Consider the following 26,713-nt stretch of genomic DNA (forward strand, 5'->3'; position numbering starts at 1 on the left):
GGGCCCCTGTCCCTTCTGACTCTGGGGCTACAGCTGGGCTCATATTCCCTTGCTTGGAAACCCCATGTCTCATGGACTCTCGGATCAGGTGGGGCTCCGAGAGGGCCCCCTTGCCCTTCTCCCTCCAGGAAGACCAGGCTCTTCCCCCATTTTGACAGGTAGGCTCTTGTGGCAGCAGAGATCCCTGGGAAGGAGAGGCTGCACAGCCCATCTTGCTCACCCTTCCCAGGGTCTTCTGTGCCTAAAGAGTAGAAACTTCTGCCCACCTTTGTCCCTCCCACTGGCATTTGTGGTAACTTGCCGTAGCACAGATCTATGAGAACCAAGATGACCTTGGAACTTGTTCAACTAATTCTTTTTTTCTTTTTAATTACTTTATTGAAGTCATATTGGTTTATAACATTATGTAATTTCAGGTATACGTTATTATATATCAGTTTCTGTATAGACTGCATTGTGTTCACTACCAACAGTCTAGTTTTTATCCGTCACCGTACAGATGTCCCCATTAACCCCTTTCGCCCAAGCCCCACCCCCTTCCCCTCTGGTAACCACTAATCTGTTCTCCTTATCTATGTGTTTATCTTCCACATATGAGTGAAATCATACAGTGTTTGTCTTTGTCTGGCTTATTTTTCTTAACGTAATACCCTTAAGACCCTCCATGTTGTTGCAAATGGGAAGATTTTGTCTTTTTTATGGCTGAGTAGTATTCCATTGTATCTATATACCACATCTTTATGCATTCATTAGTTGATGGGCAATTGGGTTGCTTCCACGTCTTGACTATCGTGAATAATGCTACGGTGAACATAGGGGTGCATAAATCTCTTTGTATTGTTGATTTCATATTCTTTGGATAAATACCCAGTAATGGGATAGCTAGATCATATGCTATTTCTGTTTTTAATTTTTTGAGAAATCTCCATACTGTTTTCCGTAATGGCTATACCAGTGTGCATTCCCACCAGCAGTGTATGAGGGTTCTGTTTTCTCCACATCCTCTCCAACATTTGTTATTTTTTGTCTTGTTAACTATAGCCATTCTGACAGGTGTAAGGTGATATCTCATTGTAGTTTTGATTTGCATTTCCCTAATAATTAGTGATGTTGAACATCTTTCATGTGCCTGTTGGCCATGTGTATATCTTCTTTGGAAAAATGTCTGTTCGTTTCCTCTGCCCATTTTTTTGATTGGGTTGTTTGGTTTTTTGTTGTTGAGTTGTATGAGTTCTTTATATATTTTGGAAATTAACCCCTTGTCAAATATATGATTTGCAAATATTTTCTCCCAGTTGGTGTGTTGTCTTTCATTTTGTTCATGGTTTCCTTTGCCTTGCAGAAGCTTTTTAGTCAATGTAGTCACATTTGTTTATTTATTATTTTGTTTCTCTTGCCTGAGTAGACATGGTCTTCAAAAAGATGCTGCTGAGACCAATGTTAAAGAGAGTACAGCCTGTATTTTCTTTTAGGGGTTTTATGGTTACAGGTCTTACATTCAAGTCTTTAATCCATTTTGAGTTAATTTTTGTGTATGGTGTAAGATAATGGTCTACTTTCATTCTTTTTCATGTAGCTGTCCAGTTTTCCCAACACCATGTTTTGAAGAGACTTTCCTTTCTCTGTTGTATGTTCTTGGCTCCTTTGTCAAAGATTAGCTGTCCATAGGTGTGTGGTTTTATTTCTGGGCTCTCAGTTCTGATCCATTGACTTGAGCATCTATTTTTGTGCCAGTACCATGCTGTTTTGATTATGATAGCTTTGTAGAATATTGTGAAATCCGGGATTGTGATGCCTCCAGCTTTGTTCTTTTTTCTCAAGATTGCTTTGGGTATTTGGGTTCCTTTGTTGTTCCATATAAATTTTAGAATTCTTTGTTCTATTTCCATAAAGAATGTCATTGAGATTCTGATTGGGATTGCATTGAATCTGTAGATTGCTTTAGGTAATATAGACATTTTAACTATGTTTATTCTTCCAATCCATGTGCATGGAATATCTTTCCATTTCTTTATATCTTCTTCAATTCTTTCAGTCATGTCTTATAGTTTTCAGTGTATAGATCTTTCACCTTCTTGGTTAAATTTATTTATAGATATTTTATCCTTTTTGTTGTGATTGTAAGTGGGATTGTATTCTTGAGTTCTATTTCTATTAGTTCATTATTAGAGTTTAGAAATGAGACTGATTTTTGTAGGTTTTTTTGTACCCTGAAGGTTTTTTTTTTTTTTTTTTTTTGCTGTAGTTGTTTATTATTTCTAATAGTTTTCTCGTGGATTCTTTAAGGTTTTCTATATATAGAATCACATTGTCTGCAAAGAGCTGGAGTTTCACTTCTTCATTTCCAATTTGGATACCTTTTATTTCTTTTTCTTGCCTAATAGCTCTAGCCACAACCTCCAGTACTATGCTGAATAGGAGTGGTGAGAGTGGGTACCCTTGTCTTGTTCCTGTTCTCAGAAGGATGGCTTTCAGTTTTTCACCATTAAGTATGATTTGGCTGTGGGTTTGCCATATATGGCCTTCATTATGTTGAGATACTTTCCTTCTATGCCCATTTTATTGAGAGTTTTATCATAAATGGATGTTGGATCTTGTCAAATATTTTCTCTGCATCTATTGAGATGATCATGCAGTTTTTATTCCTTACTTTGTTAATGTGGTCTGTCACATTGATTGATTTGTGGATGTTAAACCATCCCTGCATCGTTGGTATAAATCCCACTTGGTCATGGTGTATGATCCTTTTAATGTATTGATGTATTCAATTTGTCAATATTTTGTTGAGGATTTTTGCATCTATGTTCATCAGTGATATTGGCCTGTAATTTTCCTTCCTTGTGTTGTCCTTGTCTGGTTTTGGTATCAGGGTAATGTGGGCCTCATAAAATGAGTTAGGAAGCATTCCATCTTCTTCACTTTTGGGGGGTAATTTGAAACGGATGAGTGTTAACTCTTCTTTGAATGTTTGGCAGAATTTTCCAGAGAAGCCATCTGGTCTTGGACCTTTGTTTTTTGGCAGGTTTTTGATTACTGTTTCTATCTCTTTACTTGTGATCTGTCTATTCAGATTCTCGGTTTCTTCTTGATTCAGTTTTGGGAGGTAATATGAGTCTAAGAATTTATCCATTTCCTCTAGGTTATCCAATTTTTGGCATATAGTTTTTCATAGTATTCTCTTATAATCCTTTGTATTTATGTGGTATCTATTGTAATTTCTCCTCTTTCATTTTTAATTTTATTTATTTGCACCTTCTGTCTTTTTTTCTTAGTGAGTCTGGCTAAGAGTTTGTCAATTTTGTTTATCTTCTCAAAGAATAAGCTCTTAGTCTCACTAATCCTTTCTATTCTTTTCTCAGTCTCTATTTCATTTATTTCTGCTCTAGTTTTTATTATTTCCCTCCTTCTGCTGACTTTGGGCTTTGTTTGTTCTTCTTTTTCTAGTTCTGCTAGGTGTCGTTTAAGATTACTTATTTGAGATTTTTCTTATTTGTTGAGGTAGGCCTGTATTGCTACAAATTACCCTCTTAGTACTGCTTTTCCTGCATCCCATAAGAGTTGGTATGTTATGTTTCATTTTCATTTGTCTCCAGGTATTTTTTGATTTCTCCTTTGATTTCTTCATTAACCCAGTGGTTGTTCAGTAGCATGTTGTTTAATTTCCACATATTTTTACCTTTCCCAGCTTTTTTCTTTTAGTGATTTCTAGTTTCATAGCATTGTGGTCAGAAAAGATGCTTGATATGATTTCAATCTTCTTAAATTTATTACAGCTTGCCTTGTTTCCCAAGATATGGTCTATCTTTGTGAATGTTCCACGTGCACTTGAGATGAATGTGTATTCTACTGTTTTTGGACAGAATGTTCCGTGTATATCTATTAAGTTCATTTGGCCTAGTGTTTCATTTAAGGCCACTGTTTTCTTGTTGACTTTCTGTCTGGATGATCTATCCATTGATGTATGTGGGTTGTTGAGGTCCCCTACTATTATTGTGTTGCTGGCAATTTCTCCCTTTAGGTCTGTTAAATTCTTTGGTGATCCTGTGTTAGGTGCATATATATTCATAAGTGTTATGTCCTCTTGGTGGAATGTCCCTTTTATCATTATATACCGCCCCTCGTCTCTCACTGTCCTCTTTATCTTGAATTCTGCTTTGTCTGATATAAGTATGGCAGCACTAGCTTTCTTTTGCTTGTCATTTGCTTGGAGTATCATCTTCCATCCCTTCTCTCTGAGCCTGTGTTTGTCTTTAGAGCTGAGATGTGTTTCCTGGAGGCAGCATATTGTTGGGCCTTGTTTTTTAATCCATCCAGCCACTCTGTGTCTTTTGATTGGAGAATTTGATCCATTTACATTTAGAGTGATTATTGATGTATGAGGGCTTAGTACTGCCATTTTGTCTCTTTCTTTCTGGTTGTTCTATATTTCCGTTGTTTCTTTTCCCTTGTATTTCTGACTGCCATTTCAGTTTGGTGGTTTTCTGTGATGGTTTTCTCAGTTTTCTCTTTATTGATAATTTGTGCCTCTGCTCTGATTTTTTGTTTAGTGGTTACCATGAGGTTTGTATAAAAGATCTCATAGATGAGATAGTCTATTTTCTGATAGCCTCTTATTTCCATTACCCCATGCAGGTTCCATCCTTTCCTGTTCCCCTTCTGAGTTACTGCTTTCACAAATTCTTTTTTGTTTCTGTTAGTTTGTGACTAAATTGAAGTGTTTATAGTTATTTTTGATGCTTTCCTTCCCTTTATGTTTTATGTTATAATGTGTTTGCTCACCTGTCCTGATAGAGAGCTGCAATTTTCTGAGTTTTTCTGTCTGTTTATCTCCTTGCTCAAACCTTGGTAAATCTTTGCCTTTTTGTTTCAGGTAGAAGGGCTTCCTTCAGCATTTCTTGTAAGGCAGGTCTAGTGGTGATGAACTCCCTCAGCTTTTGTTTGTCTGGTAAAGTTTTATTTCTCCATTGTATTTGAAGGATAGTTTTGCTGAATAGAGTACTCTTGGCTGAAAGTTTTTGTCTTTCAGTATTTTGAATATATCATTCCATTCTCTACTAGCCTGTAAGGTTTCTGCCGAGAAATCCCCTAAAAACCTGATAGAGGTTCCTTTGTAGGTTATTTTCTTCTGCCTTGCTGCCCTTAATATTTTTTCTTTGTCATTGACTTTTGCCAGTTTTAATATTATACACCTTGGAGAAGTTCTTTTTGCATTGATGTAATTAGGAGTTCTGTTGGCTTCATGTACTTGTAAGTCCAGTTCCTTGCCTAGGTTTGGTAAGTTCTCAGCTATTATTTCTTTGAACAAGCTTTCTGCTCCTTTCTCCCTCTCTTCTCCCTCTGGAATACCTGTAATCCTTATATTGCTTCTCCTAACTGAGTTGGATATTTTGAAGAATTCTTCATTTTTTTAAAATCCTAGTTCTCTCTCCTTCTCCACCTGAAGCATTTCTATATTTCTATCCTCTAATTCACTAATTCTCTCTTCCGTAAAGTCAGCTCTATTTTTTACAGTTTCTAGATTGTTTTTTATCACATTAATTGTGTTCTTAGTATCCAGAATTTCTGTTTGGTTTTTTTTTTTTTTTTTAGAGCTTCAATCTCTTTGGTGAAGTATTCCTTCTTATTATTAATTTTATACCTGAGCTTATTGAACTGTCTTTCTGATTCTTCTTGTAACTTGTTGAGTTTCTTTATGACAACTATTTTGAATTCTCTGTCATTAGATAGTAAACTTCTGCGACTTCAGGATTGGTTCCTGGAGACTTGTCATTTTCCTTCTGCTCTGAAGTGTTACTATAGTTCCTCATAGTGTTTGATGAATTGATCCATTTGCCAGCACATTTGTCATTATATCAGGTCACAGATTCCACCTGCCACTGCTGGGGGGTGGGGGCAGGAGCTGTGTTTTCTGATCCTGCCCCGTCTGCTGTAATTGTGCTGGTAGGGCCACTCTGCATTTGTGCAGACTGGCCGCAGCCATTCGGCAGGTTGTGCTCACGTGAGTGGTCCCTTTGCGCTCAGTGGGCAGGTCACACATCTCAGGCAGGGCCTCTGTGCTCAGTGAGTTGGTCATTCTCCCGCATGTGGGGCTGCTGTGCTGGGCAGGGGACTGGCTGAGCTGTAGCACTAGGCAGGAGGGGTGCTTTGCAGGGGCTGAGCCATCACCCTTCAGTGGGAAGCATTCCCATGGGAGGGACCGCCATGGCATGGTGGGCACTCCTGTGGGCTGGGCTACCACTCCTATAGTGTTCACACATGGGCCAGTCTCCGCCCCCACCCCCCCCCACTTACAGTCACATTGGGCCACTGTGTGACAATCTGAGACCTGGATCGCTGCTGCTGGGGAGGCGGAGGGGTGCACTCACCTAGTTCCACTGCTTCCCAGGGATCCAGTCCACCCACCTTCGTATGTATGGCTGCGTGGATCTTTCAGGCATCCTGTTGTCCATGTAGGGAATGTTAATGTATGTCTATTTAGTTGTAACTTGGAGGGGAGAGACAAGGAAACAACTCACTCTGCCATGATGCTGATGTCACTCCTCCAACTAATTCTTTTTCTGTCTCTCTAGTTCCCTCTGGCCCTACCTCTTTATTTTCCTTTGTATCTCTATGTTGTTTCCCAATTAACTAATTAATTAATTAATTTTCAAGGAGATATAGCTTGGGCATAAGGGATCCCCTCCTTGAGTCCTTCATGCGACTGACACATGGGATTTCTTAAAGTTGGATCCAACACCTAATGAATGAGTCTGGATGTACACTTTACACATTTTCCCAGTCATATTTGGTCTAATTCCTAGGGCTGCTCCCTACATGTGCATGCACACACGCAGTCACACATATAGACGCTTGCTTTTACATATTCTCTCACTCATGCTAGCACATGCATTCACACACAGACACAAGCATCTAGATGCCATCCATCTATCTATCCTGTAACAGAAGGCACTGGTGTATCAAGAAAAGCCCCCTTTCACTGGCAGTCTGTGGGAGAATTCATCCTCAGGGACTTTGTCAAAAAACATCCTGATGGGCCATTTGGGTCATGGAAGGCAGTCCTTGAGGGGGATGGGCTTGGACTGAGACAAAGCAATAATCAACAGAAGAATTTGTGGCGGAGGGCTGTTTAGCTTAGAAGGAATTTGGATAAGGAGGGAACCACAACGTGGTAGGAGGCTTGAGCCCAAGTAGAAGACAATTACCCATGGTGGGAATGTGGGGAAAGGGAATTGCTGAAAGACTTTTAAGGACAAAGAGTCTAATCATCAACATGATGATCTATTCGATTGTGAGGCAAAGGACTCTCCCTTAGTTACTTCCACATCTGCAGGAAAAGTCTACTGCAGCTACTGACCTTGGTGAGTAGTTTGGTGATGTTTTGAAGAAATCATGAAAAATGGACTGAATTAGGTGTTTTGTTTTTCAGTGCAGATGGAGAGTGGAAATGTCCATAGGAGGCAAGACAGAGAGAATTCCGCAGAAGCAAGAACTTGGAGCCAGAGGTGACTAGAGAGAAGGGAGGACACAAGGCCAACCGCATTCCCACCCCAAACATTCCTAGAGATATTGAGAGAGACTCTGGATTTCCCACTACCCATGGGATGAATGTTTGGGTTGATATTATCTCATCTCAAAGTACAAAATGACCCGAGCTGAGTTACATGTAAATGCACATATTAAAACAAGTGTGTGTTCACACTCACATGAGCATTTCTTTCTTCTTGATAGAGTGTGAATGAGGCAGTGATTTGGCAAGTATCAGGTTAATTTTATAAACAAAGACAGCCAAACCAGAATATTTAGGTTCAAAAATCTACCAGTGGCCTTAATTATCTGGTTTGGCCATCTAGACTCAGCAAATTAACCAGAAAATTGCTAAGGTCCTGCATTTGTGCTGGACAGACACAGTTTTAGGGTGGCCTGCCTCCTTGCAGATACATAGATATCCATCCAGATGTTATTATTAAGTATATCTCTCCACATGTTATTACATCTAATATATATTTGTAACCAACTCAGTGATTGTCCTAGATTATCTAGGACCAATCTTTCATACCAGGCTGGTTTTCTATAGCTACCTATCATGTGATGGAACCAAAGACTGAAAAACTAGGACATGCTAAACAAAGAAAAGGCCATTACTGCTTCTGTTCTCGTTAGTTTCCATTCTCTATTAATGTGTGCTCAGAAAATGCAATGAAGTTTACTATTAGCCTTAATTGCACATAACTGGCAAAGAAAGCCTGCTTTGAAAACAAAACCCCAAATAGGAAAATAAAAAAACAAAGGAAGAAATAGGAAGACGGCAGGTGTAATGACAACCTTTTGGGCCAAAAGAGAGGAGATTTGGGTTTGCACCTCAGTTTTGCTAGGGATTTGCTTTTGAAAATTTGTCAGGGTCATCACTGTTACTGTCATGGAGTCAGTGTAGGCGCTTTGGGGAAGTTCCTTCCAGCTCTAAAATACTGAGACTCCCCGAGAGTGTATAACTCAAGTAGATCATCAATGTTTACGAGGAGTGGTCTGATATGGTGGAAATAGTGCTTCTTAAACTTTAATGTGCAGATTAAACATGAATTGCCTGGGGATCTTGTTAAAATGCAGATTCTGATTCACTAGGTCTGGCTTTGAGATTCCTTATTTCTAACAAGCTTCTAGGGTTGGCCGATGTTGCTGGTCCGTGGATCATACTTGGAGAAGCAAAGGCATAAAACATAGTAGGTCTGGAGTGAAGTCCCAGGTTTCTTAACTTTGCTGCCCATAGTTTCTTATCTTTGCTGAGCCTCAGTTTCCTCTTTTGCAAAATAAAGAGTCTTAAATACATACTTCCCAGAGGATGTTGTGAGGCTATAGAAGATAACACATTTGAAAGCCCTCTCTACATTGTAAAGAGCCTTACAAATGTTTTTTGTTATTCTTGTTTCAGAGTTGCTGGCTTTACCTTCCGAGACTCCGGATGCTGCTGACATGGCAGGTGGACTGATGGAGTGATAGTGGTGTGCATCATGCATTTGCTCCACGGAGCGCTCACGTGAAGCTGTTTCCCTGGAAGCTGTTATTTGCAGCGCCAGATGCTCTCTGAGTCTCCCTCCGCCCTCTGATTGTCGGTCTGCTTGTGTTCCTGGCCCGAGACCCAGAGAGGCCACATGGCTTCCAGCTGTGCTGGGGCATCTGTTCACATTCCTCCCCCTCCCAGCTTGTGGGCTCTCACCACACGACTAGGGCTGGCCCTGGGCAGAACTCTGCACTAGGCAGTTTTTCCTCCCTGATTTCCCCTCAGGCAGCCAGTGCCATCATGCCCTCCTGCCCTCCTGCCCTCAGCTCACTCCACCCAACCCACCCCCATCAAACCTCAGGTCAGGAAAGCATCTGATGCTCAAACTCACAGAGTTAGCAATGGCTGATAAGACAGGGTGACCTCTCCCTAGGGGACGAAGCCAAGACGGGAGTGAGAACCACAAAGGAAGGGTTCAGGCCACAGTCCCTAGAAATGGCAGCAATTTTGGAAGGAGTTAGGAGGCCTCTCTACTACCTCTGAAATCCTAGACCATGGTGTCAGATCTGTATGCCTTGCCATTTTCCATTTCCAGCCAGAAATATCCCAGCCTTGCGGTGTTCCTGATTTTGCTCCTGACCCGCTTGGTTCTTGGCCACGTAAGAACTTGGGCACCCATGTCATTATCAGCCAGGGGTTCTCAACCTGCTTCCCACCAGGACAAGCTCGGCAGTGGGTGCTCACGTGAGGACACAGTCTCCTCCAAGTCCACTGGGCAATGAATACTACCTCTTAGCTATAACTCTACCCTTTTCTCTCTTATTCAGTCCAATCTCATCCAAGTAAGGAAGACTATTATACAGATAACCTTGATTTGCTCTGATTATTATTTTTTCAAGTACAGTGTTCCTAAACTTTGATGCTTTATTTAACATTGGTAACAAACAGTGACATATAATACTCTGTTGAGAACTCCGTCCATAGACTCTGTTGCTCCAACATTGGGGCCACGGACTGCCTGCTCAAGAAGGGGATTTGATTTTATGCAACAAACTCACTGAATACCTATTATGTACCAGGCTGCCAGCCTTTAAAGATACAAAGGTAAATAAGACATGGGCACAGTAGCCAGCTGGAAAGGGAGGGAGCTGTGCCTCTCCTAGGACACGGCATTCTCTCAGGCTTTTATCTCATCGACACCTCCTCTGGTTGCCATTATGGCTCTTTCTGCCACCTCTTTCATCCTTTCTTTTTTCTTCCTGGATGAATCTTATTTTATTTTTCTTTAAGTTTGTCAGGTTTAGCAATCTTCTCAGAAACTAGCATTTGAGTTTGTCAATTATTGCTCGTTTCTGGATTCATTAATTTTTGCTTTTATTTTTATGTTTCTACTTTCTTTGAATGTCCTCATGATTTTTTTAATTGAATACGTAGCTCATTAACATTCAGTATTATTTTATTATCAATAGAGTTTAGACTATACACTTGCCAGTGAAGACTGTTTTCACTGCATCCGCAAATTTTGATGTGTGTTATTATTGGGTTATAATTTTCATAACTATATTTTTCTTTGACCTATAAATTATGTAGGAGAGCACTTGAAGTTTGCCAAATAAAAATTTTATTTATCTTTTTGAAACTGAATTTTTAGTTTACTTCATTGGGGTCACAGAACATATAAAAATTATTTTTTGGTCTTTTTTGAGACTTGCTTTATGGTCTATTTTTGTAAATATTTTGTCATGTGTTCTTGAAAAGAATGTGTATTCTCCAGTTTGGGGGTACAAGATTTCATACATGTCCTTCAGACCAAGACTTAATAATAGGTTCTATTTTAATGATTTCTGATTTCTGTTCTTATTCAATTTTTGACTTCTTAAGCTTTGAGTTTCTGAAAAAGATGAATGGGACCCTCTTACTCAAATTGTGGATTTGTTAATTTCTCCTTGTAATTCTGTCAATTTTTGCTTCACATATTTCAAGACTATATTGCTAAACGCCTACAGATTTGGTTACTACTGTGTCTTCCGGACATAATATCTTTAAGTAATGATCCTCTTTATCCCTGTAATGCTTGGCTTTTTTCTTGCTTTGAAGTCTATTTGCCATTAATTATTAATAATATTATTATTGCTAACATTAATATTGCTACATCAGTTTTCTTTTTATATCATTTCACTTTCAACGTTTTTGTCTTACTATGAATTATGAACAAAATATAGATTGACTTTTAAAAATCCAATCTGAGAATCTCTGTCCTTTAGCAGATCCTTCATATCTATTCGCACTATACACATTTAATTGCTGGTATCCTTGGGTTTTAAGCAGGAGGTATCCAGGGGAACTGAGGATGCCATTGCCATTCCCAAGAAAATGAATGTGAATTCTTCTCTCACAGTTCTCCTGAGTCCTGGCCCTGGAAGTTACCTTCTCCTGCACTGATCTTACCTTCTTCTTCCATGAAGGTGCCGTCATCTTCGGTCCCGTCCTCTGTCCCCCACTGCTTGGCTCACACAATCCACAGGAGGGTGTTTTACTGGGGTGTCCATTGCCTTCAGCATGTAGGAGGGATGGACAAAGGGATTGACTTGGTTCAGCACAGGGAGCCCCACTAGCATCTGCAAGTCTGAGCCAAACCCTCTGCTCTCCCAGGGTTTGTCCATCTGGGTCTTCCTCCATCCTTTTCTCCCTGTGTCACTGTGCTTTCTGCTATCATAGTTCCCTCCACAACCCTGCAGCCTTGTGCACAGAGGCAGACACACACACACATGCACACAGACACACACACGTGCCTGAAGATTCTTATGCTGGCTCCAATATAAACTGGCTAGGGAGAATTTTGCTCTGATGAGTCCCATTAGCAGGAATACCTCTGCTTTTCTTTGAAGTTGGTGAAGCAGATATTCTTGTTTGAGGGTGGGAGTGGGAAAAGCAGAAGTGTAGGTAGGGACACTGATGTGGTGTCCAAATGGTGTTGATGGGGGAGACTAAAAAGCACCCATGTTTAACTCAGTTGTGAGTCCTGTGTTTCCTGCGCGCAGCAGGTTGGGCTTGGAGTGTCCAGACTCACTCCCCATCCAACCTGAGATTAGACCCCAAAAGGCTGCACTGAGCTTGAGTGGGGAGGTGATATCATTTCTGAAAGTCCCACCCTAGTGGCTTAGGGGTTGGAAACTGTGGAGACTGTGTGAGTGTCTGTGGTCTGGGGAAAGCCCTGAAAGGTAGGAGGCAAGGACCCTGACGTGCATGCAGTACATCAGGAGTCTGCAGGTGACGCGATGTGGGCAAGTCAAGAGAGGCCCCAAGAGACCTAGTGAGCAAAAGAGCACCTAAGCTTTTCCTAATGCCTCATTACCTTCTGGCCCAGCAAGAGGGGGCTCTCTTAGGGCCTGATCAGGTGCCAGGTGAAGTGTAGGGACCCAGGGAGACAGGGGTAACAGAGCCTGGGGGTGGGAGTGATGATGAGGACTTTGTATCATCAGGGCCATGGCCACCATCCAACCTTCACTGAACTGGCAGGATCTGAAGACCAGCTCATCAGAGACCCTACTGTGGGGTGGCGGCAGGGGATGGCTTCTATTGCTTGAAGGCCTTCTTGCTAGTGGGAAACAATCAAAGGGGCCAGGTTTTCTTGGTAACAAGAGAGTTCCAAAAACTCTAGCCTATGCTTAGGAACCAAAAAACCCCATTCAAAATGTATGTTCACACAAATCAGTGACCCAAATGATACATTGAAACAATTTCTAAACAATGTCCTATGGCCAATCATCCTCGTTTTCAGTAACTCAAGGATGGGATTAAAAGCCAGCGACGGTGTGGGTGGGCATGTCTGTATAACACCTGCTGCTTAAGCTAAGGGATCAAAGCTTCCACACGTGCTGATTGTGAGCGAGCTCTTTGCTCCTCATCTACAACAGGAACAGGGGCATATTCTTACTTGGTAACTCCCTCCCTTACTTCGGTTCCTCGACAAGCACACCCAGATATAACCCAGTCATCTAGCATCAGCTGGTCAAGACTGACTTGGATGGACAGAGCTAGATAACTACAGCATTCTTGGCTCTGGGAGCAGGGCAGCAAGAACACTGGGCTGGGGGCAGCAGGATCCCCTAATCTTAGGATCTCTTTATCACCCTGGATCTCAGGTTTTCTCCAGGCAGCTCAACACAAACCCAGATCTTTCGATCAACTCTGTGCAGACATCACCCCTGTGTCACCCACTAGCTCGGCTGAGACAGACTTGAGGTTTGTCTGTAGCATCTTGGGGATGGGGAAGAACTCTCTGTCCCCCTTGACCTGCCTTGGGTCCTGTCTCCTCTGGTGGGGGTGAGGAGGGGAGTCATCGGGAGCAGAGGGTACATGGAGTTCCCAAAGAGCAGCCAGGTGTCAGCCCCACTCAGAGCTCTGGAAGAAAGTATCTCAGCAGCGGGTGTGTGGGTGGGTCCCTTCCTCCCCAGCACCGGCAGTTAGAGTAATTGGCCCGATTACTGATTACCACCATGGCAAGTGAGGTGTGTAATTTCACTAGGGTGGGTGTGTGCTGGCGGAGGGCGGTCCTGAACCTAACAAAGTGAGTTTAGGAAAATGAAAGCTGGATTGTTGACAGGGAGGGCACACCTACACCTGGTGCCTCCAGGAGGAAGAATCTGCTCTAGGGGGCTCTTGGGGCCTGGAGTTGGGGGTTAGGGTGTTGGTGGAGGTACTAATGGTACCCTGAGATCTCCAACTTTGAGTCGCTTGCTTGCAGTGGGTTTATCTTGCTTATAGTGAAGCTAATGAACTCTAAGTCATGTCCAGCCCTTAGTTTGTCTTTGGACACCAAACTGGGGAGGATCTGACGATGGCTGCTACCCCTGCCCAGTCCCCGTCTCCCCACTCAGCTTTCCAGCCTGCACTTCATGGGTACAAAGTCTGGCTGAGGGCTTCATGCCAAGCTCATGGGCTCCAGGAGTCCCTGGGGAGCCATGAAAGGCCTGGATGGCAGGAGCTATGACGCCTCTGTGTGCGTCTCGCCTGTGGTCTCAGGCAGGCTGCACATACCACAGGACAGCGTGGTCTTAGCCTCAGCCTCCACCGTCCCCACTGGCCACACTGACCCAGGCCTCCCACCTCCACCTTGGCTTGGTTTCCTTGTGTCTAGGGACCCAGGGAAGAGGGCCTGATTGCGCAAGTTTGGGGCCAGACCTCTGCTGTGGGGGCTTTCTCTGGGCTCGAGAGGGAATCGGGGCCACAGGGTAGAGTAAACAGGCTGTGTTCCTGGGAAGAACTGCTGCCCTGACCAGCTGCTTGAGGTTGGGGGAGAGGGCCAGGGCTCCACACCCAGAGCTGTGGGCCAGGCCACACAGAATCATCCGGAGCGAGGGGAGACTGCACTCAACCAAAGGGTGAGCCCTCTCCTGTGCCTAATACCTCCCTGGCCCTTCATTTGAGCCTTCAGTCTGTCTTATCTTTGCTCGAAATCACTGACCTCGTCCTTAAAGTCCCACAGGGCTGGAGAAGCTGACCTCAGTGAGGCTGGGGACCGGGCCAACTGGGGGTTAGGCCAGAGGTGAGAGATAATACTCAACCTTTCTGAGCCAAACATTGAGAGGGAGCAGGAAGTTGTCCAAACTGGGCAAGGAAGCCCGGTGGTGCATGTGGCGGGATTTGGGTGGCTCGAGGGCTCCATCTGTCCTAATAGTACTGACTTTGGCTCTTTACCAGAATTGATTTTTAAGTCTCTGGTTGGTCAGAAACTTTCCTAGGATCATTCTAAGCCTAAGGAGGATATTTTGGGAAAAGAATGTCCTTATTTAAAGCTGAAAAAAGCCAGTGTGATTCTTGCTGTTCTAGTAAATTTATCAATCCCCTATAATTTTCTTGACCCAAAAGATAACAAACTGTACTCTTAAAGAAAGACTTAACCACATCCTTCCCCTGTGCGATCTCTTTGCTGCCCCTCTCCCTCCAAAACACAGCCTTACAGCCTGGCAGAAATGGTCAGTCCAGCCCACAACTCTAAGCATGGTTTCCCACCACTCTGAGTATATTGACCCTAAATAGTTCAGGCTGCCATCTCTGGGAAGCCCCTAATGACCTTTGGCTAGAAGCTCCCACAATGACACATGATACCTCTGTGTTTTGTGCCCCCAGACTCTCTCCTGTTCTGGGAGGTGATTGCACTCACAGAGGGTCCCTGAACTGGAGGGCCAAGAAGTGAGCTTTGCTGTCATGGGATCTTTCCCCCTTTGAGATCCTCCTCGCTCTGGGCCCCACCAGCATGAGTATAGCCATAACAAGGGTCCCAGGGTTAAGAATGGTCATGGTCAGGCCCATAAACAGCCCAGCTCATGGCCAAGTCAACATCACGGCAAGGCCAATGAGCCTCTTGGTTCCCTTATGTGCTGATCATTGTCTGTTCCTCACTCTACCTCTCCCCCAGACCCATTCTCCATCTTTCTCTGCTCTGTTCTGTGCTGACTCCTCTGGACAACATCTCCCTGGGCTCCCTTGCTGATTGGCTTCTGACTGGGTCCAGGCAGGGGAGGCTCTTTCAGGGGATCAGAGGAAGGAGAGAGAGGAGAAAGAGGTCAGGTATTTCTCCCTGCTCCTCCTTGCTTCAAAGTAATTCTTTGGCAATAGTTCCATGCCCCCAGACTACAGTTCCTGCCAGGTGGCCCATTCTCCATGGTTTCAGCTCTCATTGGTCTCTGGCTACTATTTCTTCCATCATCCCTCGGGCCATTGAGATCAAGGTGGTAATGATTTACTGCCATTCCCACACTCCATTTTCATTCCCCTAACCTTGCAAACACATCTACCAACTGACTTTTCTTCAAAATCTCTTCATTTGAACCCTCTGGGATGAATCGTGTTTCCTGAGATGACTGATACATCTCACTTCCTCCATTTCCCAAATAGACAGCGCTTCTCTGATTAACAGGATCCTCGGGTCAGTGCTCAGAGCCTTGCTGCCCTTACTTCTTCCAAACCTGCCTAAATGAGACAAGGGCTCTGGTCCACTCTATTCTTTCCATCTGGAGAAGTTGATTCTGCTCCGTCTCACCATCAGCCAGTCCCTTCCAAAGGGCCTGGTGGTGGACGTTGATGAACATTGTCAAGGCTATGGCCACACAAGTATGTCTTCTTCCCACATCATCAGTCAGAACTCCTGCGCATCCTCCTACCTGAAGGGGACAGTGCCAAGAGTGAACAGCAGGAATGATGCAGGTGGATATTGAACAGAACAGAAAAGAAAGACAGAAGCGAAAAAAACTGCATGGACATCCCAGACATTAGTCAAATAAGAGAAGTATTTCCATGCTGGGCAGGAGATGATGTAGCTTCTGGCGGGAAAGGAGAGGGAGAACGTAGTGCTCAAGAATAAAGCCCAAACTCCTTGACATGCATGAAATTCAATGACTTGCCCAGCCTGGCTCAAACTCAACTTAGTAGACTCTTCGTGCCACTCCCTCATACTCATGCACCCCAAGTTTTCCAGCTACTTGTTCTCCCCTAAAGTCTCTGAGCACTCTAACATCATTGTGCTCATGCTTTCCCCTCTGAATAGAAACCCCCTCTGCAGTATTTTTCTATCACTGTATAATAAGTATCACATAACATAATGGATTAAAAACAGCACCTGATCTCACCGTTCTGTAGGTCAGAAGTCCAGGTGGGCTCCACTGGGTTCTCTATTTAGGGCCTCACAAGGCCAAAATCAATGTGTCCTCCAGGGTGAGCTCTTATCTGGAGGCTCTGGGGAAGAATCTGCTGCCAGCCTCATTCAGGCTGTTGGCAGAATTCATTTCTTTATGACTGCAACACTGGGGTCACTGTTTCCTTGCTGGCTGTCAGCGGGGGTCTCTCTCAAATTCACCCACGTTCCTTCTCATTTGGTCCCTCCATCTGCAAAGCTGCAATGGCCCATCGGGCCCTTCTCATGCTTCACATCTCTGACTTAGTCTTCTGCCACCAGCTTGATAAAAGCCTCTGCTTGTAAAGGGCTCAGGTGATTAGATTAGGCCCACATGGATTATTTCCCTTTTGCCATATAATCATAAGAGTAACAGCAGGGGGTGAAGGTCATGGGGCCATCTTAAAATTCTGCTCACCACACTTTCTCTCCTTAGTTCAAACGTTGCAGAATTAATGACTCTTCTCACACTTCACTGACACTCCATTCGACCTCTTATCGCATTGTATTATTGAGCAATTTGAGAATAGGAACCATGCCCTACTCATCTTTGTATCTTCTATTGCCCCAATGCGTACCACTTAGGGGCTCAATAAACATTTTTTGAAAGACAAGAAGACAGGAAGGGAAGGAGAGAGGGAGAGAGGGTGAGGTAGAGGCTATAAGGACATAATGACAAGCACCTGAAGGGTCACCGGCTGTGAAGGATCACATTTCTATAAAGACGTTGAGGATACTAGGACCACTTCATTTTTTTTTGACTTTCCTCTTCCTCCTCCACCTCCTCTTTCTCCTCCTTCTTCTTCTTCAAACTTGGTTTGGAAAAGTTTCAGACTCAGCACTTATTTACTACCCTCGGGAGGCAAGAACTAATGTTTTATACCTTTGTTTCCTACCAAACTGCATAGTCTATTCATCAAAAGAACCAATTCAAGAAATTCGTCCTAAATTGTGTAAGCCCAGTGGTCACTCCCTCTCTCACAGGGCAGGAACCAAGAGGACAGGCCACAGAGGAGAAAACCTGAGAAGTGTGGGAAGTTTTCTGGCTCAAACAGTTATGGATGAGGCGAGGTCTCTGAGTTTAGCACCAAGGTTTTCAGGGGAATGAGAAAAACCCAATCCTTTTCTATTTGGAGAATCATCCATTTCAATAACAAGGTATCAGATTTCTCATTTGCATTCCACCAGATGAGGAGTGGGGGCAACGATCCCATTAATGCGGTCCTTCTCTTTCTTTAGTAATAAGGCATGGCCTGAAACACACCACTGATAAGGCAAGTAGCACCAAACCCAATGGCTTAGCCAGGCCCCAACTCCTCCTGCAGGGGTCCAAGTTGGCCCTTTCTTGCTCTTCCCACATGTTTCCAGTTTCCTCTTCTTCCTACTCCAGACCCAGGTACCAAAATGGAGAGAGGTGACCCAATTAAGGAAGTGCATCCTTTTCATGCATTGACATGAAAAAAAAAAAATAAAGGTGATACATGTATATGGTAAAAACCCAAACTATGGGCTGGCCCTGTGGTTTAGCGATTCAGTGTGCGCGCTCCGCTGCTGGCGGCCCGGGCTCGGATCCCGGGCGCGCACTGACACACCACTTCTCCGGCCATGCTGAGGCCACGTCCCACATATAGCAACTAGAAGGATGTGCAGCTATGACATACAACTATCTTTGAGGGGGAAAAAAAACATACAACTATCTTTGGGGCTTTGGGGGGGGGGATTAAAAACCCAAACTAAACAAAAAGATTAGACGAAAAGTAAAAATCTCCCTCCACACATTTCTCACCTACCCCAAGGTCCTCTCTCCAAAAGCTGTCATTGTTGACAGTTTCTTATAACTCCTTCCAGAGAAAATTTTTTATGGTACCTGCATTTTAGCCTCAATCATAATACTTCTGCAGTGAGTACACAGTTTAATTGGATCCTGATTTCCATAAAGATCATTTTCTCTCCTCTGAACTATTAAGCCAATTTAGAAGCATTTAGCAAAACCATTTTTCAAGCAAATTAAAGTATTAAACCTGTTTCCAGTTCATATAAGACAAAGATGAGGTGTTATTTTCATTCCCCCAGATAGCAGCTTCCTCTTTTCCTACCCACCGCCATGCCCCTCTCATTTCCCAGTTTATCTGTCTGCTACCCAGATGAAGGCAGTCAAAAAGTTCAGAAAGATATTTCAATATTTTCTCTCCAAAAGATAGAAAGTGGACAAAATCATCTCCTTGGCATTTTCCCAGCCTACCCTGACTTCAGCCCTTGATGGATGCAGCAAGAAGGCAATTACTGAGACATTCAAATAAGGAACAGCCATAATATCAGGGAAGCAGGAATCCTTGCTAGTTACAAAATAACGTCTTTGCTAGTTACATTCTAATTTACCTGTTAGGATGTAATTTGGAGGATTTATCGAAGTTGTGTATGTCGTGTGTGTGTAACTCTGTTTTTATTGAGGGTGGTAACTTTCCTGTTTATAAACAAACAGCAGAAGGAAGTGAGTCCAATGCTAGGACTGAGCTGAGCTGGGCCGAGCAAGACCTTAATTTAAAGACATCTCCTAAGAGAGATCCGAAGATCTAGATGTTGGGGTCAATGTTGGGCAAAGGTCTCCATCTACTACTTCTGGGATCTTTTCCACTCTCAGTCCCGTTATCTACATATCTTTACTCTATTTATGGCTTCACAGATCATCGCAACTCTCCAATCCTCTAAACTAGCTTTCAGACAGAATCTAAAATTCCTTTAGGTGTAAAGTCATTTACGAAACCTAAAGCAGTGTCTCCAAAAGTATGAACAATGAAAAGGTTTTCACTAGATGCTCCAGGGAACACTTAAGTTTGGAAAACCCTGCAGACTACACCTCCTGCTTGAAGAGTTCCAATACAGACTTGGACATGGAAGGCCCTGAGAAGTCCTGTGTTGAAGAAATCTATTTAACGCTGGATCATTTATTCATTCATTCAAATATTTGTTGAGTTTCTACCATGTGCCAGGTGTTACTCTAGGCACTAGAGCTATGGCAATGAATAGTGTAGATACGGTTTTTCATTTTGATTGGGGGAGCAGATAACACACAAGTAAAACTCTTAAAGATTGTTATGAAGAGTGCTGTGGTGGTGGGGCGTATCTACTCTAAATGGCATGGTCAGGGAAGACCCTCTCTGAGGACGTGACATTTGAACCGAGGCCTGAATGACTGGAAGAAGATCTGATGTGAGGATCTGGAAGAGCACCCCTGACAGAGGGGCTGACAAATGCAAAGATGCTCAGGCTGGGCTGAGTTTTGCATGTTTGGGGTCTCAAAGATGGAAGGCAGGTGCACCTGGACTAGAGAGAACAAGGAGTGGTATAAGATGAGATCTGAGAGGTGGGAAGGGGCCAGATTATCCTGGATCTTGTCATCTACAGCACAGCATTTACTTTACCCAGCATTTCCCAAACTTAGTTGATCATAGAACTTTTTTTTCTGTTATAAAACTATCTATTAACATCCCATAGAACTGGTATGCTATGGATCATAGTTTGCAAAACCCAGCCTAAAGCATTATCCCTCTCAGAATGTTTGCATCCTCTTGGAGTAATTGTGTTCTAACAGAGATTATTCTAACAGAATTAAGCTTTAAAGTTTTTTTAGACTCCAGGTAGCAAATGGGAGAGTATTTTCTTTTCTTTCCTCTTTTGATTTTTGTTTTAATGATAAAACATGTCCTGGTTGTCAAGGTTATTTTAAAAGTTCATAAAAGGTTATTTATGTAAATTATTGGGTTTTGTACATTTTAAATATTTTAATGCCAGTACTTCTCGAATGTTGGCTTTTTTTATTACACGCTAAAAAGGGTTTTTTTGGTGAGGAATATTTGCCCTGAGCTAACATCTATCACCAATCTCCCTCCTTTTGCTTGAGGAAGACTGTCCTTGAGCTAACTTAAGCAGTGCCAATCTTCCTCTATTTTGTATGTGGGATGCTGCCACAGCATGGTTTAATGAGCGGTGTGTAGGTCCACATCCGGGATCTGAACTGGTGAACCCCGGCCGCTGAAGCAGGAGTGTGTGAACTTAACCACTGTGCCACTGGGCAAGCCCCCTGAAAAGTTTTGAAAGCAGTATGATTGAACAACAGAAAGAGGAGGGAGGGACAAATAAGTTAAGATTCTTCTGTGTGGAAAAGAGATGAGCAAGTAGGACAGAGAGCTTTCAGCTATTATCATAGAGTTAAAGATAAAGGTCAATTATTCCTTATCCTCACTGAGGAATGAATAAGCAAAAGGGCACGAGCCCAGGAAAAGGAATTGAAATCAGCAATAAGGAAGAACCTTAAGACCAGCAGAAGAATGTGGCACTGTGAGGAATTACTGAGAAATAGCATAGAATGTTCTGGCCACTCAAGAGCTTTTTAGGGCCTGGGCAGGCTCCCCATCTGCCTGGGGAGATTTTAGGCTAACTTCCTGGAATCTCTTTTTGATACTAAGGCAGTGAAAGTGACAATAGGAGGGTAAGAAATTTAGAGAAAGGACTATTTTAGAGTTTAGGAAAGTTAACAAGAAATAGTTTCACCATGAGGAAGAACTCAGCTTCCAAAGCAAATCAATAATATTAAGATAAAAACAAAGGAATAATATCTGATGTTCATTGAGTGCTTGTTACATTTCAGACAACCTGCTAAGTGCTTTATGTGCATTACTTAATTTAATGTTCATGACACTGCTGTGAATTAAGAAAAAATTATCCTTATTATATAATCTAAGAAGCTAGGGCTTTGAGTGGTTGAATAACTAGCTCAAGGTCATGCAGTTCTTAAATGGCAGGACTGAGATTCAAACTTAGATCAGTTTGAGTCCAGAATCGTAATACTTCATTACTACTCTATACTGCCAAGACGTAGAGGCAAAACATTGATCATTAACTTGTTGAATTTGAAGGTAAGGTGGGGAAAAGGAACCTTTTTATCCTAGGTTGGAACACAGACCTCTAAGCTAAATTTTTTTTCTTGTCTTCAGAGGAAAAGAACATAAACCGCAGAACAATAAGAAGAAAACTGAGATGCTGTGGGTGGGCAAGATTCCCACCAAAGAAGGCGACCAGAAGTTCACAGGAAACATGGAGACCTTCAGCCTCAGATAATAGGAGGATCAATTTGGAAAGTAGAGCCTGAGGCCTGGGAATGTGCGGAGAGGTCCAGGCACTAACAAATCAGTCCTCATGGGAATAGAGTCGAGCAGATATGATTGTGCAGCCTTGGGAGGAAGCATGTGCCCAGGAATGACAGGGAAGGTCAGAGGGCGCTGATGAAGAAGACACTCTGACAATTGCCTGGAATGCCCGCATAGAACATGAGAAAACTTTAACACAAATTTAAAATGAGAAATTGGGTGGACTGGATAATGGAGTCAGCCTTCGTGTGGAGAAGCGGGAAAGGGATTCTATCCACTGAATGCTCCCAGCTCACTCCCACCACAGGCAATATGACTACTTAGCTTCTGCACCAGCGCATCTTTCATTGAGTTAGTTATTATGGACTAATGGGAACACATGTAATACACAAAGTGCATATTATGATTACACACACAGTTAAATACTAATACTAATATTACAGTGGATACCTATACACCTAGATTAAGAAAGAGAACACTATCAGTTCATCAGAAGCCCCTGTATCCTCCTCCCCCCACAGGTCACCATTATTCTAAACTTTGTGTTAATCATTCCCTTGTCTTTCTTTATAGTTTTGCACCTGTGCATGTATCTCTATTTATTAGATGATCTAATTTTGCATGTTTGAACATTAAATAAATGAAACCACTCTTTATATATTCTTCTGTCACTTGCTTCTTTTGCTCAACATCATATTTTTGAGATTCTCCCATGTGGATATGTGTTGTTGTAAATACCTTCATTTTTCACTGCCGTATGGCGGCATTTTTCAACATGCCACAAGTCATCTGTTCATTATACCGTTGATAGATATCTGTTTTCCTCCAAGGCTTTTTTTGGTGACTATTATAAATAATTTTTAGTGAAGGTTTTGAATCTCCTGGTGCACATGAACAAGAGTTTTTCTAGAGTTCCTATCCAGGAGTTGACTTGTTGTGTTGTCTGAGCATATTAAACCTCATTAGGTAGTGATACACTGTTCTCTAAGGTGGTTCCAATTTACCCTGCCTTCAGCAGTGGACGAGAGTTCTGATTGCTCCACATCTTTGCTAAAACTTGAGTTGACTGACTTTTTAATCTGGGAGGTGTGGAGTGGTATTTTGCTGCGGTTTTAATTTGCATTTACCTGATTACTAACAAGGTTGGACTTTTCCCCTCATATATTTATGGACCACTTGTGTTTCCTCTACTGTAAAATGCCTATTCAAATCTTCTGTTTATCCTTTTATGTGATAGTTTGTGGGGTTTTTTTAAAGGACTTTTATTCTTTATATATCCTTGATACTGATCCCTGGTTGGTTATCTGTGTGGCAAATATCTTGTTCCACTTTTTGGCTTGTCTTGTCTCTTTTGATGATGTCTTTTTAGAAATAGAAGTTCTCCATTCTAATAAAGTCAAATTTGTTAGTCTTTTCCTTTTAGTTTACCCCTTTTCTTTCTTGTTTAAGAAATCCCCCTTTCTAAACTTTCAATAAACTTTTAATTTTAGAATAGTTTTACATTTATAGAAAAGTTGCAAGAGCATTACAGACAGTTCTCATATACCTCACACCCAGTTTCCTCTATTATTAACATCTCACATTACTACAGTACATTTGTCACAACTAATGAACCAATATTAATACATCATTATTATCTAAAGTCCATATTTTATCCAGGTTTCCTTAGTTTTTCTGTTCCAGGATCCTATCCAGGATATCACATTACATTTAGTCATGGTATCTCTTTAGGCTCCTCCAGACTACGATGGTTTCCCAGACTTCCCTTGTTTTTGATGATTTTGACAATTTTGAGGAGTACTGGTCAAGTACTTTGTAGAATGTCTTCCAATTTGAGCTTGTTTGATGTTTTTTCGTGATTAGACAGGAGTGATGGGTTTTCAGGAAGAAGACCACAGAAGTAAACTGCCGTTTTCATCCTATCTTATCAAGTGTATATGCATTAACATGACATCAATGGTGATGTTAACCTTGATCACCTGGCTGAGGAAGTGTTTATCAGGTTTCTCCACTTAGAGTTATGTTCTCCACTCCTTTCTGCACTGTACTCTTTAGAAGGAAGTGATAATGCTCATACCACATTAATGAGGAGAGAGTTATGCTCCACCTCCTAGAGAGAAGAGTATCTATAAATTATTTGGAATTCTTCTGAATGGAAGAGTTGTCTATTCTCCCCTACTTATTTACTTATTCAATCACTGATTAACATTTATTTATTTATCATGGATATTTATTGATAAAACGTGGGTGATGGAAACCAAATTTGTGACTGTTGGAAAGAGAGGTTACAGATAAGCAAGGGACAAGGCTGGAGTAAACCTTGTGGATCTGGATGAGAGTTGAAGATGTTAATATGAACTCACGTTTAGCTTAGTATAGATCCTAATAGATAGATATAGAAATAATTATAGATGTAGGTGTGCCTATGTATAGCATATACACATACGTTTCCTGGCTCTGCCTGCTGAGAAGGTATACAATACCCAACAGCAATGAGCAACTTAACACCCAGATCTTGACTTCTAATACCATTCTCCAAAAAAAAAACAACCAGAGCTCTTTGGAGAAATGGCTGATTCTAGGACTGAGCAGGAAACATACAAGATGAGCATGGAGCATCTTATAGTGCCAGAAAGTGGTCAAAACCCCCCCACAATGATGGGGGTATGTCAAAGGGACACAAAAGCCTTCAGAGCTCCCTATGGCCAAAGCAGAAACAATTTGAGCAAGAAAATAAAAGATGGAGTATTGGATTATAACCCAAAGTATAAAAGAAATCCCTTTCTAATGTCAATATTCTCCTATAATATCGTCTAAGAGTTTTCTCTTAGAAGGTTTGTGTTTTCCCCCATTTAAACCCCTAATCAATTTGCAGTGGGTTTGTGTGTACTGTTAGAGGTAGAGATCCAATTTCATCTTTCTCCACATGGATAACCTGTTGTTCCAGCCTCATGTATTGAATAGCCCATCCTTTCCCCACTAATATGCAATACCCACTCTGTTACAAATAAGTTTCCAAACATTTGTGGATGTATGTTTCAATTCTGATTCATTGGGCCAGTTGTCTTTCTCTGCCCCCATATCCCACAATATTAATTATTAGAGTTTTATACTATGACTTGATATTGAGCAGAGTAAGCAAATCACGTTGTTCTTTTTTTTAAATCAGGAGTGTTTTTTCTGCATTTGGCACTTGATTTTCCAAATAAATTTTAGAACTAGTTTACCCAGATCCAAGAAAAACTTTTTTATTGGAATTGCATTGAATTCATAATTCAATTTGTAAATAATTGACATCTTTATTATATTGAATTGCCTCAGCCAAGAACATGGTGTATCTCTCCATCTATTTGACCTTACCTAATATATTTCTATAGAGTTTTATATTTTTCTCTTTGAAGAACTCGAACATCTTTTGTTAGATTTTATTCCTAGGAAACTTATATGTTTGCTATTATTGCAAATTGCTTCTTTTCACTCTTTTAATTTTCCCACCAGATAATTGATGGTACATAGAAATGCAATTGATTTTATGTATTAATTTTGTATCCAGCAATCATGCTAAACTGTTATTAATTCTGATATTTATTTGTAAATGACTTTGGGTTTTCTGCACAGATAATCACAACACCTGCAACTAGTGACAGTTTAGCTTCTTCCTTTCTAATCCTCATAGCTGTTTTTTTAAATTTCTTGACTTACATAAACTGGTTAGTACTTCTAGTATGTCGAATAGAACTGGTAATAATGGGCATTCTTATCTTGTTCTAGATCTTAGAAATATTTCAAAGTGTTGTTAAGTATGCTCTTTTCTGTATGTTTCGTCAGGTGCTTCCCATCTATGTCAAGTTTGCAAATATTTTTTTAAAAATCAAGAACGAATATTGCATTTTATTGAACACTTTTTCTTGCAACTATTTAGATAATCATGTGGTTCTATCCCCTTTAATCTGTTAGTATTTTACACCCTGCTGGATTTGGTTTGCTAATATTTTGTGTAAGATTTTCCTGTCTATGTTAATGGGTGAGATTCGCTTGTAATTTTCCTTTCTTTTACTGTTCTTGTCTGGTTTTAGTATCAAGATTATACTAGTCTCATAAAATGAATTGAGGAACGACTTTTCTTTATTGTCTGCAAGTGTTTGTATAAGATTGAAATGATAGGGTCCTTGAATGTTTGCTAGAACTTACTATATGCATCACCTTTTGTGCTCCACCTCACATCCTTCTGTTACCTCATTTACTCCAGCTATCACAACCACAACCAGCTACGCACTGGGGTAACCTGATGGCACCTTGCCTTGGCTGCCCCACCTATCTCTCACTTTCTGTCATAGGGCTTCTCTTCTACTGCTGTGAGGGGAGCCTGGAGAAACCTCTAGCACTTGAAGGTTTGCAAATCTGGAAGTTCAAGAGAGTTAACGCCCCATGAGGCAACTCATGACCAATGGAGTGTGGAAACTGGTGGATAAATGCTGACTTCTTCCATCCTTTGGGCAAACAATTCTTTTATTTATTTATTTTTTTGCTTTTTTGTTGTTGTTGTTGTTTTTATTATAATTTTTTGTTTATTGCAGTAACATTGGTTTATAATGTTGTATAAATTTCAGGTGTACACCATTATACTTCTATTTCTGCATAGATTACATCATGTTCACGACCCAAATGCTAATTACAACCCATCACCACACACATGTGCCGAATTATCCCTTTCGCCCTCCTCCCTCCCCCCTTCCCCTCTGGTAACCACCAATCCAATCCCTGTCTCTATGTCTTTGTTTATTGTTGTTATTATCTACTACTTAATGAAGGAAATCATATGGTATTTGACCTTCTCCCTCTGACTTATTTCACTTTGCATAAGACCCTCAATGTCCATCCATGTTGTCACAAATC

General features: G+C 41.7%; 1 protein-coding gene across 1 annotated transcript in view; it reads left to right on the plus strand.

Moving 5' to 3' along the window:
* The first annotated feature begins 278 nt into the window (after positions 1-278).
* Positions 279-26,713, plus strand: part of HDAC7 (histone deacetylase 7) — a 160,875-nt gene continuing 134,440 nt past the window's right edge. Inside the window, exon 1 of the mRNA XM_058558417.1 lies at positions 279-289. The gene's annotated coding sequence lies outside the window, so the exon portion shown is untranslated. The remainder of the gene's footprint in view (positions 290-26,713) is intronic.

This window comes from Diceros bicornis, chromosome 17 (assembly GCF_020826845.1).
Source record: "Diceros bicornis minor isolate mBicDic1 chromosome 17, mDicBic1.mat.cur, whole genome shotgun sequence".
Taxonomy (NCBI): Eukaryota; Metazoa; Chordata; class Mammalia; order Perissodactyla; family Rhinocerotidae; genus Diceros; species Diceros bicornis.